This window comes from Arachis stenosperma, chromosome 3, assembly GCF_014773155.1.
Source record: "Arachis stenosperma cultivar V10309 chromosome 3, arast.V10309.gnm1.PFL2, whole genome shotgun sequence".
In the NCBI taxonomy this organism is placed as follows: Eukaryota; Viridiplantae; Streptophyta; class Magnoliopsida; order Fabales; family Fabaceae; genus Arachis; species Arachis stenosperma.
The window spans coordinates 70,922,239-70,933,138 of record NC_080379.1 but is presented as its reverse complement, the minus strand read 5'-3'; positions in this window follow the sequence as shown (position 1 = coordinate 70,933,138).

The following is a 10,900-nucleotide window of genomic DNA, read 5'->3' as shown; positions in this document are numbered from 1 at the left end:
AATTCATAAATCAAATTATAATAATCAATTTAAATGTTGGAATAAATAATTGTAGAACTAAAATAAAAGAACATTTAAACCTGGATCCAGAGTTACTCCCAAAACAAGAAGTTCTAAATCCTCAGAGAGAGAGAATCTCTCTCTAGACTAAATCTAAATCATAGAAAACTAAAATTATGCGAGCTCTGCCTGAATGGATGCATTCCCCCACTTCATAACCTCTGGTCTATGCTTTCTGGACTTGGATTTAGGCTAAAAAAGGCTTTAGAACTCGCTGGGGTATGTTCTGTAATTTTCTGGTGCGTGGCCTCTGTCACGCATGCACGTGGGTCACGCGGTCGCGTCATTCGGAGCTTTTCCTTGCCACGCGGTCGCGTCAGTCATGCGACCGCGTCATGTGCGTTCTGCTTAAGGCGCGCGGTTGCGTCAGTCATGCGGCCGCGTCGCTGAATCTTCGCTTCTGGCACGCGATCGTGTCGTCCATGCGATCGCGTGAATACCAGTTTCCTTAAAGCTCCGTTTTGCTTTCTCCTTCCACTTTTGTATGTTTCCTTTTCCATCCTCTAAGTCATTCTGCCTTAGAAAATCTGAAACTACTCAACACACTAATCACGGCATCGAATGGAAATAAAGGTAATTAAAATAATTAATTTTTAAAGCTTAGGAAACATGTTTTTCACAATACGACATAATAAGGAAGGGAAAGTAAAACCATGCAATTAATGTCAATAAGTAGGTGAAGGATTATATAAATCACTCAAATTAAGCACAAAAGAACTCATGAAATATGGGTTTATCAACCTCCCCACACTTAAACACTAGCATGTCCTCATGCTAAATCCAAGGTAAATAATTAAGGTTAAAGTGATGGAATGCAATGCAACCCAAATTAAATGCAACTACCTAAATGAATGATGCATCATGCAACTCTAATTTATTCACTCATATATAAAGCTTACATGTAGCTAAGTTAATTCACATTCTCAAGGAGTTATGTATATATATATATATATATATATATATATATATATATATATATATATATATATATAGCCAACCCTTAAATAATAAAGCAATTTAGCAAATGAGATGGGAAAGAAAACATTGTATAAACTTGCAAAACAATTAGTAAATTTGAGCATAGATATATGTTGATGAGTTATTGAACCCTCACTGGATTTTGTGTTTACTCTCTAGTTACTCAGTGTTTATTGGGTTTATTCACTCTATTTTTCTTTTTATTCTTACTTTCTATAGCTATGTTTTTCATCTAACCAATCGACAATTATAGAATATAGTCGTACCAAAAAATTATGAGGTCTTAATTAAGGTTGTAATGGGGCCAAGGTAAAGGTAAGGATTTATGTATAGGGTCAAGTGAGCTAATAAGTGAATCCTTAATTAGACTAAGATCTCACCTAACATATATATTCAGCAAGATAAAACTTCTTTACCTATTTTCCATATTATCCCACTTATTGTTTACATGCTCATGTTTCACTTTTTATTTTTATCCCATGTGCATTGTTTTCATTGGGGAATTTCTTTTTGTATCCCCTTTTATTTAGATGCTGAAATTTTTTTTTAATGCACATGGTAATTGAATCACTTTGATTTTCTCATGAGCATGCTTCCCAACTTTATTTTATTTCTTTTAGCTTCTCTACCCTTTTGTTTCTATCATCCATGTTCCCAAAAGGTTTCCCATATTTAACTCTATTCATGATTTTCTATCTTAAGCTAACCAAGGATTCACTTGGGGTTTTCTTTTATTTTTCTGCTTAAGGCTAGTAATTTGGCTAAATAGAATAAAGGGGTTTTAAAAGGCTCAAGGGAGCTAACAAGGGTGATGTAAAAGGTAGGCTAATTTGGGGTAAGTGAGCTAAAATCAAATGATGGCCTCAATCATTCTCTTGGTATGTATCTATTCTATATTCTATAATTGGACATATAGATTAAAGCAAAGGAAAGAACATCAGAATAAAAAGAAATGTAACACACAGAAATGAAATTATGGTTTGAATGCAACCATACAATTAAGCTCAAGACTCACAAGCTGTGTGTTCTCTAACTCAAGCATCATATATTATTTATATATTGTATGCAGGTTTAGTTAAAAATTCCCATTATTCTCATAAAAAAAATTATTTAGGGTAGCTTTTAAAGTTTTAATGTTCCTCCTTGATGAAATGTTGTCAGCTTAACTACATCATGTAATGCTATATACAAGGTTTATGGATTTAAATCTAATATGTTCAATTTCCTAGCTTACTTCCTTTTTATATTTTTCTATTTAAACTATACTATCTTATGCTAAAAAGGGTAAACTATACTAATTAATCCACAAATAAATCAGAATTGCAAACTAAACTAATTAACTAAAATAAACTAAATGGCTAAAATATGAACTAAAGATGCAAAATGCAGAAAATAGAGTAAAAATACATAAAAGCAATGTATAAGTACTCAGAAAATAGCAGTAAAAAGAAAAAATACAGAAAAATATCCAAAATAAAAGAAAAAGTATGTAGTGGTTCACCAAAATAAATGCTAGAGATGGCGACCTCCCCACACTTAAAAGGAAGCATCGTCCCCGATGCTCAATCAAGCCGGGTGTGAAGGGGTGTCATCATTGGTAGGGATGGCAGCTGGAGTCTCAGTGGTGGTGGGCTAGGAGTCTGGCTGCTGTAGAGGTGGGGCTGACTGTATCGGGATCTCTGGATCCGCAGCCTCTATCTGGGGCATAACCTCCTGATGCGGGGCAGCCTGCTCTGTGGCTGCCTGCTGACGGGTCTCCTCCTGGAAATGAGTCTCCTCCTCGTGCTCATCCTCCTCCTCCTCTGATGGCTCAAATGGTGTTTCGTGCTCAGAGGAGATGTCACCACCCTGTCGGATCATCAGCTTCAGATGCGAATAGCGTCGCTGGCTGCGACGCTCCAATCTCTCATACCAGCGCCGGTTACGGCGTTCCATCTGATCAAGCTATCGGAATAGGTGGTGCACGAGGCGGTATACGGGCTCAGAGGCAGGTGAAGGTGCAGTAGTAGCGGCAGGAGCAGCAGTGGCAGCTGTGGATGATGAGGGTCCAGCAGACGGTGGGGCTGTCTCATCAGTAGCAGTGAAGGGTGGTGGTCTGTAGCCCAAAGCTGGGAAGTTCCTGCTGTGAGGAATGATCTTCATGCAATCCGCCGCTGGTGGTCTCTCATCGGCATCCTCCCATGGCACGTCAGCCCGACGGCCAAGCTGTGTGACTAGATACGGAAAAGGGAGGGTGCCTCGGACGTGGACCCTGGCCATATAGTACCGAATGAAACGTGGCAGATAAAGGTCCTTACCCTCCAGCACACACCAAAGGAGGGTGATCATGGTAGCCGTGATCTCCGTCTCGTGAGTACTCGGCATCACAAAATTACTCAAGATCTGATGCCATAACCGAGCCTCATCATTTAAGTACGCTCTCTTGATCCCTCTAGGCATGGTAGTGTCCTGAACCATCTCCCAAGGAACTGTCGGGTCGAGAGCTATCCGTGCCTTCACGGCATCCCAATCAAACTACATCTGACTCATGTCATCCTCAGCCTTTGAAAAACCATCAGGCTGACTGGATTTGGCTGGGAGCTGGAGGATGTCCTCTAAGGCCTCTTCAGTGACCAGAATTTGTTTTCCTCTCAGGTTTACGGCATTTAGGGTGGTAAGGTAGTAGTTACAATAGAATTCCCGGACCCAAGATGCGTTGACCTCTGGCAGTGTTCTTTCCAGAAAGAACCAACCCCTTTGCTTGATTTGCTCAGTGGTGTACTGCTAGAGGGCTTATGGAATTTTCAGAGTTCGTTCCAGGTATAAATTTCTGGAGTTTGCAAAAGTCGGGTACTTCAGTTCACAGTACCGGTTCGCAAATTTTAATGGATCATTTGCAGGAAGTAGCTGGTCAGCTTTCTCCTGCTGTGTGAAGTTCTTCTCCCGCCATGAAGAATCGTGCATTAGAGCAATGATGGACTGGGAGGAAACTCCTCGCTTGCGCTTGCCAGTAGCCTTGCCTTTACCTTTCCTTTGTGAGGTAGACATCCTGAAAAACAGAAAACCAGGATATGGATAAAAAAAATAGGAAAGCAAATAGGCAAGTAAACAAAGGAAACTCAAAGCGTCAAGAGAGAATAAGGAAAATGAGGAAATGAAATGTGATGATGTTAAATGGAGAAAAAATCAATATGCCATGGTTAGAAAGTTAGAGGAAAGTGAAAATAATCAGAAAAGAGATCAAAAGGGTTAGTATGGTTAGAATTTTGAAAAAGAAATTAGTAAATTAAAATTAGTGAGTTAGTAAAGTTCGGGTTAAAGTAAGTGGCATAGAAAAATTCCATATAACAGTGATTCACAGGTAAGAATAGAAGTACTCATAATCGAACAGGAGAAACAGGGTGATGCTGATTCGAATAGAAATAAAAAAAAGCAAAAATTGGAATCAGTGAATCACAAATGCAGTTTATGAACCAGGAAATCAAAGAGGATAAGAAAGTCTGCCATAGCATTCATGAAATGGTCTGGGTAAAGCAGAGTAAAATAGAGTTCAGAAATGCCAAACCAAAACATGAATGAAAATAATTTTCAAAAAATTTGGGCAGCATTCCGGCTAAAATTGGATTGTCCCAGAAAATAAACAGCAATCATAGCAGTTCATATGAATTAAAAACTTGCTGTAGTTACCAGTAATGAATAGAAACAGGAAAATTTAGAGTAACAAGCAGCAAATGCAAGAAATCACAGCATATGAACGAGGTCACAAGAACAACAGAATTGTAGTTAGGATAAAACAGAAACAAGAACAGTGCAAGTAAACAGACCTAGATCCACTAACCACAGCCTAAGCTACCTAAAAACCTAAAAATTCCACTACAACATGCTTATCTATCTATCCTAATTATGAATAGAAACGGAAAAAAATTACAAAAAAACGACGAACGGATAAAAAGGATTTGCGTTTTGCAGAACTTGGTAGGCGGGAGGGGTGGAACGGGGAAGAAGGTGGCTGCGGTGGCGTTCGGCGTGGTAGCGGCTGAGGGGGGGCAGTTGCAGAGAGGGTTTAGGGTTAATGATAGAAGAAGGGGGCTGCGGGTGGGTGGCGGAGAGGGGGGCGCGGCTGGGTGGCCGGCGGTGGGGGGGCGTTGGTCGGGGAGGACAGTGGTGGAGAGGGGAGGATAGAGGAAGAAGGGAGAAGAAGGGAGGGGAGGGGGTTGTGGCGGCAGCATCCGGTGTGGAGGCGGCGTCTGGGTGGTGGTGCGGTGGCGGCTGGGTGGCGCTGGAGGAAGAAGGAGGAAGAAGAAGCATAGACGCAGAAGAGGGTTGGGGGTGGGGGGCTGCGCGACTGATAGGGTTCGCGTGGCTGGGGGGGTTATACTTTCGAATCCACGCGGCCGCGTGGGGCACGCGGTCGCGTTGTTGGGGCGAAAATGGGAGTGACGCGATCGCATGGGGCGCGCGATCGCATGAGAGGGGGGAAAGAAGGTTGACGCGATCGCGTGGGTCTCACGAACGCGTCGCTGGAATTCGTGCTAAACGCACGACTCCTGCACCATTTCAGCGCAACTCTCTGTCTCCTTTTGGGGTGATGTGCAATCCATGCGACGCGATCGCGTCGCTTACACGGTCGCGTAGGATTGGTATTGTGCAAGTGACACGATCGCATGGGGCATGCAATCGCGTGGGCCAATTTGCGCGAAACGCACAAGGGCCGCACGATTCCAGCCTAACTTTCTGTTCGTTGGATCCTTACGCCGATATATATATCACGCGGCCGCGTGAGTCACGCGGTCGCGCGGGTGGTGTTTTCATAATATGACGCGATCGCATGGGGCATGCGATCGCGTCGTGCACCCTTTTTTTTATATATGCATGAAAATACAGAATGCAATGATTAACATGAATGCTATGCATGATTCCAGGTTTAATAAATTAAAATGAAAAAGGAAAAATGAAAGCAATCAACAAGAAATAAATTGAAAAAGAAGCGACCATACCATGGTGGGTTGTCTCCCACCTAGCACTTTTAGTTAAAGTCCTTAAGTTGGACATTGGAGGAGTATCCTGTTATGGTGGTTTATGTTTAAATTCGTCCAAAAATCTCCACCAGTTCTTGGAATGCCAATAGCCTCCGGGGTCCCAAACTAGGCATGTGAAGCTTCTGAGCAGCTTTAAATATATTGTTAGGCTCCCGGGACGACAAATGTCAGAATAAACTCCAGGATTCCAAGCCTTGCTTTTAAATCCGCCTCCGTCTTGATCTACATGTCTCCATCCGGGCGGTTTAAAAAGTAGAATCTCACCGTGGTGACCAAACGTTCTCTGTGATCCATGCAATTCAGCATGATACCAATCCGTGTACTTTGAGGTGAAGCGTGGAACCTTATTGAACCTTGTGCACTAGCTCTAAGTACGAGCCATTTCCCTCTTACTCTTAAAGCCGCAGAGAGCTCTAAGCTGGCCATCTGTTTTGAGCAAACCATATTCAAGTGAATAAGTGAAGTTATAAGTTAAGGATTGTACCCACTTGAAGCTTGTATTAGGTGGTAATGGCCTTGGGATAGGTGTTTTTGGTGGTTCTGCAAGTTCCGTTTCCTTGTGCTCTTCTGTGAATTCCTCCACTTCTTTGCAAAGATCTTCAATTGTATCTGTGTCCTGGTCAAAGTCTTCCGTGTCTTCCTCATCACTTGAGTCATAGATTGGAGGTTGAGAGAAATCCACCTCTGCATCATCTTCATATTCACTTGGGGAAGATTCTTCGATTTCAGAGAATTCACTTGCGGATGCAAGTTCATCACCAAGAGAGCTAGACTTGTGAATATCATCATCAAGGGAATTTCCTTCTTGGATTATTCCGTCTGATTTCTCATAAACGACTTGCATTGGAGATCGTACAGTATCTTCCTTAGCATCAACTGTAGCATCCTGGACGGAGTTTTCCTCAATTCTGGATTCCCATGGAGGTTCAGCATCTCCTAGGTCTTCAACCAACTCTTCTTCTTGAACAAAAACAGCTTCTTCTAATTGTTCTAGTACAAATTCATTCTCTGTCTTGTCCACTGGAGTTTCTGGCAATTCCTTCATGCTCTGCTCATCATTAAGCTGTCCACAGGAGGGTGTGGCTAATCCTTGTGTATTTGAGCACCTAGAAGCCCATTGAATCATTGCTTGCGCCAGTTGTTGAATGGTTGTTTGAAATTTAATTACTGTTTCCTTTAGGCGATCCTCTGCTTCGCGGTTTGCTGGACTTAGACATGATACATAGGGAAGTGGTGATGACTGGGAACGATTGGATTGGTATTGGGGTAAGGAAAGATCATATGATGGCGAATGGTGAAGAGAAGCTTGTGAGTGTGGTGGTTCGAGGTTTTGTTGAAGGGATGGTTCATATGCACGGGGTGGGGCTTGTTGGTAGTTACAAGGTTGTCCACCATGTCTTTCAGCTGGGTATGCGCGGTAGAATGGTCTTTGTCCAGGATATCTCGGAGGGTGTTGCTGCCAAAAGGGTTGATTAGATCCTCTTGGTTCCATCCATCCTTGATTGGTCTGACCTTGATGCACATTCCTGCTGTAACTTCTATTTCCTTTAACAATATTAGAACCAAACTCAAAGTGAGAGGGGTGAGAGTTCATAGTAGCAAATAAAGATAAAAAGGAAAAACAAAAATAAATAGACAAGCAAAAGAAAAATATTTACAATAACCAATAACAAGGCACACGTTAGCAGTTCCCCGGAAATGGCGCCATTTTGACGAGAGAACTTTTGCGTGGTCTAGAAATTTGCGGATAAATCCTCGTTGCAAGTATAGTTTCTAAACCTTCAATAGTCCTTTCATACAAACGTGTTAGGTGTCACAAGTAACAAACCCCTTTAGAAATTGTTAACCGAGTATTCAAACCTCGGGTCGTCTTCTCAAGGAACTGCGAGGAAGTGTGTTCTTATTATTGGCTATAAAGGTTGTAATCGGGGTTTAGAATATGAGAAGCAAGTGATTTAAATGACGAGTGAATTAAATGGCAATTAAAAATAAAAAAATAACTGTAAAACAACTTTTGGCAAGATAAGGGAAATTAGAAGTCCAACTTAGTTATCCCTCTCAACAATAATGAAAGTTGTATCTTAATTCCACTTGGTCAACCTTTACCAGGGCAAAGGAAAGTCAAGGGACTAATTAAATTGACCTTTGAATCCTAATTATTTCTTAAAAAAAGGTTGGGATTATTTAAGTTCAGCTCAATTAGCAAGATAACAATTATCAATTATGTTGAGTTTAATAACTGTTGAGTTACTGAATTCTTAACCAGAACCAAAAGGAAAAAAGTAAATTTGCTGAAATAATAAAAATATCCTCAGATGGGAAGCAATGGCAACTTAAATCAAAGAGAACAATCATAGACTGAAAATACCTCAATTATCATTAATTCAAATAACAATATGTGACATGGAATAATTCATAAATCAAATTATAATAATCAATTCAAATGTTGGAATAAATAATTGTAGAACTAAAATAAAAGAACATTTAAACCTGGATCCAGAGTTACTCCCAAAACAAGAAGAAGTTCTAAATCCTCAGAGAGAGAGAATCTCTCTCTAGACTAAATCTAAATCATAGAAAACTAAAATTATGCGAGCTCTGCCTGAATGGATGCATTCCCCCACTTCATAACCTCTGGTCTATGCTTTCTGGACTTGGATTTGGGCCAAAAAGGGCTTTAGAACTCGCTGGGGCGTGTTCTGTAATTTTCTGGTGCGTGGCCTCTGTCACACGTCCGCGTGGGTCACGCGGTCACATCATTCGAAGCTTTTCCTTGCCACACGGTCGCGTCATTCATGCGACCGCGTCATGTGCGTTCTGCTTAAGGCGCGCGGTCGCGTCAGTCATGCGGCCGCGTCGCTGAATCTTCGCTTCTGGCACGTGATTGTGTCGTCCATGCGATCACGTGAACACCAGTTTCCTTAAAGCTTCGTTTTACTTTCTCCTTCCATTTTTGTATGTTTCCTTTTCCATCCTCTAAGTCATTTTGCCTTAGAAAATCTGAAACTACTCAACACACTAATCACGGCATCGAATGGAAATAAAGGTAATTAAAATAATTAATTTTTAAAGCTTAGGAAACATGTTTTTCACAATACGACATAATAAGGAAGGGAAAGTAAAACCATTCAATTAATGTGAATAAGTAGGTGAAGGATTATATAAATCACTCAAATTAAGCACAAAAGAACTCATGAAATATGGGTTTATCAGGCATGCAGGTCCAGGTGAAAAGCTTGAGACTGAGTGGTTAAAGTCGTGATCCAAAGCAAAAAGAGTGTGCTTAAGAGCTCTGGACACCTCTAACTAGGGACTTTAGCAAAGCTAAGTCACAATCTGAAAAGGTTCACCCAGTCATGTGTCTGTGGCATTTATGTATCCGGTGGTAATACTGGAAAACAAAATGCTTAGGGCCACGGCCAAGACTCATAAAAGTAGCTGTGTTCAAGAATCAACAAACTTAACTAGGAGAATCAATAACACTATCTGAAATTCTATGTTCCTATAGAAGCCAATCATTCTAGACTTCAAAGGAAAAAGTGAGATGCCAAAACTGTTCAGAAGCAAAAAGCTACAAGTCCTGCTCATATAATTAGAATTAATATTCATTGATATTTTGGAATTTATAGTATATTCTCTTCTTTTTTATCCTAATTGATTTTCAGTTGCTTGGGGACAAGCAACAATTTAAGTTTGGTGTTGTGATGAGCGGATAATTTATACGCTTTTTGGCATTGTTTTTAGGTAGTTTTTAATATGATCTAGTTACTTTTAGGGATGTTTTCATTAGTTTTTATGCTAAATTCACATTTCTGGACTTTACTATGAGTTTGTGTGTTTTTCTGTAATTTCAGGTATTTTCTGGCTGAAATTGAGGGACCTAAGCAAAACTCTGATAGGAGGTTGACAAAGGACTGCTGATGCTGTTGGAATCTGACCTCCCTCCACTCGAAATGGTTTTTTGGAGCCACAGAACTCCAAATGGCGCGCTCTCAATGGCGTTGGAAAGTAGACATCCAGAGCTTTCCAGCAATATATAATAGTCTATACTTTATTCGTGATTAGACGACGTAAACTGGTGCTCAATGCCAGTTCCATGCTGCATTCTGGAGTCAAACGACAGAAACACGTCACGAACCAGAGTTGAACGCCCAAAACACGTTACAACTTGGCGTTCAACTCCAAGAGAAGACTCAGCTCGTGGATAGATCAATCTCAACCCAAGCACACACTAAGTGGGCCCCGGAAGCGGATTTATGCATCAATTACTTACTTCTGTAAACTCTAGTAGCTAGTTTAGTATAAATAGAACTTTTTACTAGTGTATTTGTTGTCTTTTGACCACGTTACATCTTTGGTCTCAGTTTTATTTTATTCTTCATCTTAGGAGGCTATTGATCACATTTTGGGGGCTGGCCATTCGGCCATGCGTGAACCTTCATCCCTTATGTATTTTCAACGGTGAAGTTTCTACACACCAAAGATTAAGGGTGTGGAGCTCTGCTGTACCTCAAGTTTTAATGCAATTACTTCTATTTTCTATCCAATTCGATTTATTCCTGTTCTAAGATATTCGTTGCACTTCAACATGATGAATGTGATGATCTGTCACACTCATCATCATTCTCACCTATGAACGCGCGTGATTGACAACCACTTCCATTCTACCTTAGACCGGGCGCATATCTCTTGGATTCCTTAATCAGAATCTTCGTGGTATAAGCTAGAATTGATGGCGGCATTCATGGGAATCCGAAAAGTCTAACCTTGTCTGTGGTATTTCGAGTAGGATTCCGGGATTAAATGACTGTGACGAGCTTCAAACTCCTGAAGGCTAGGCGTTA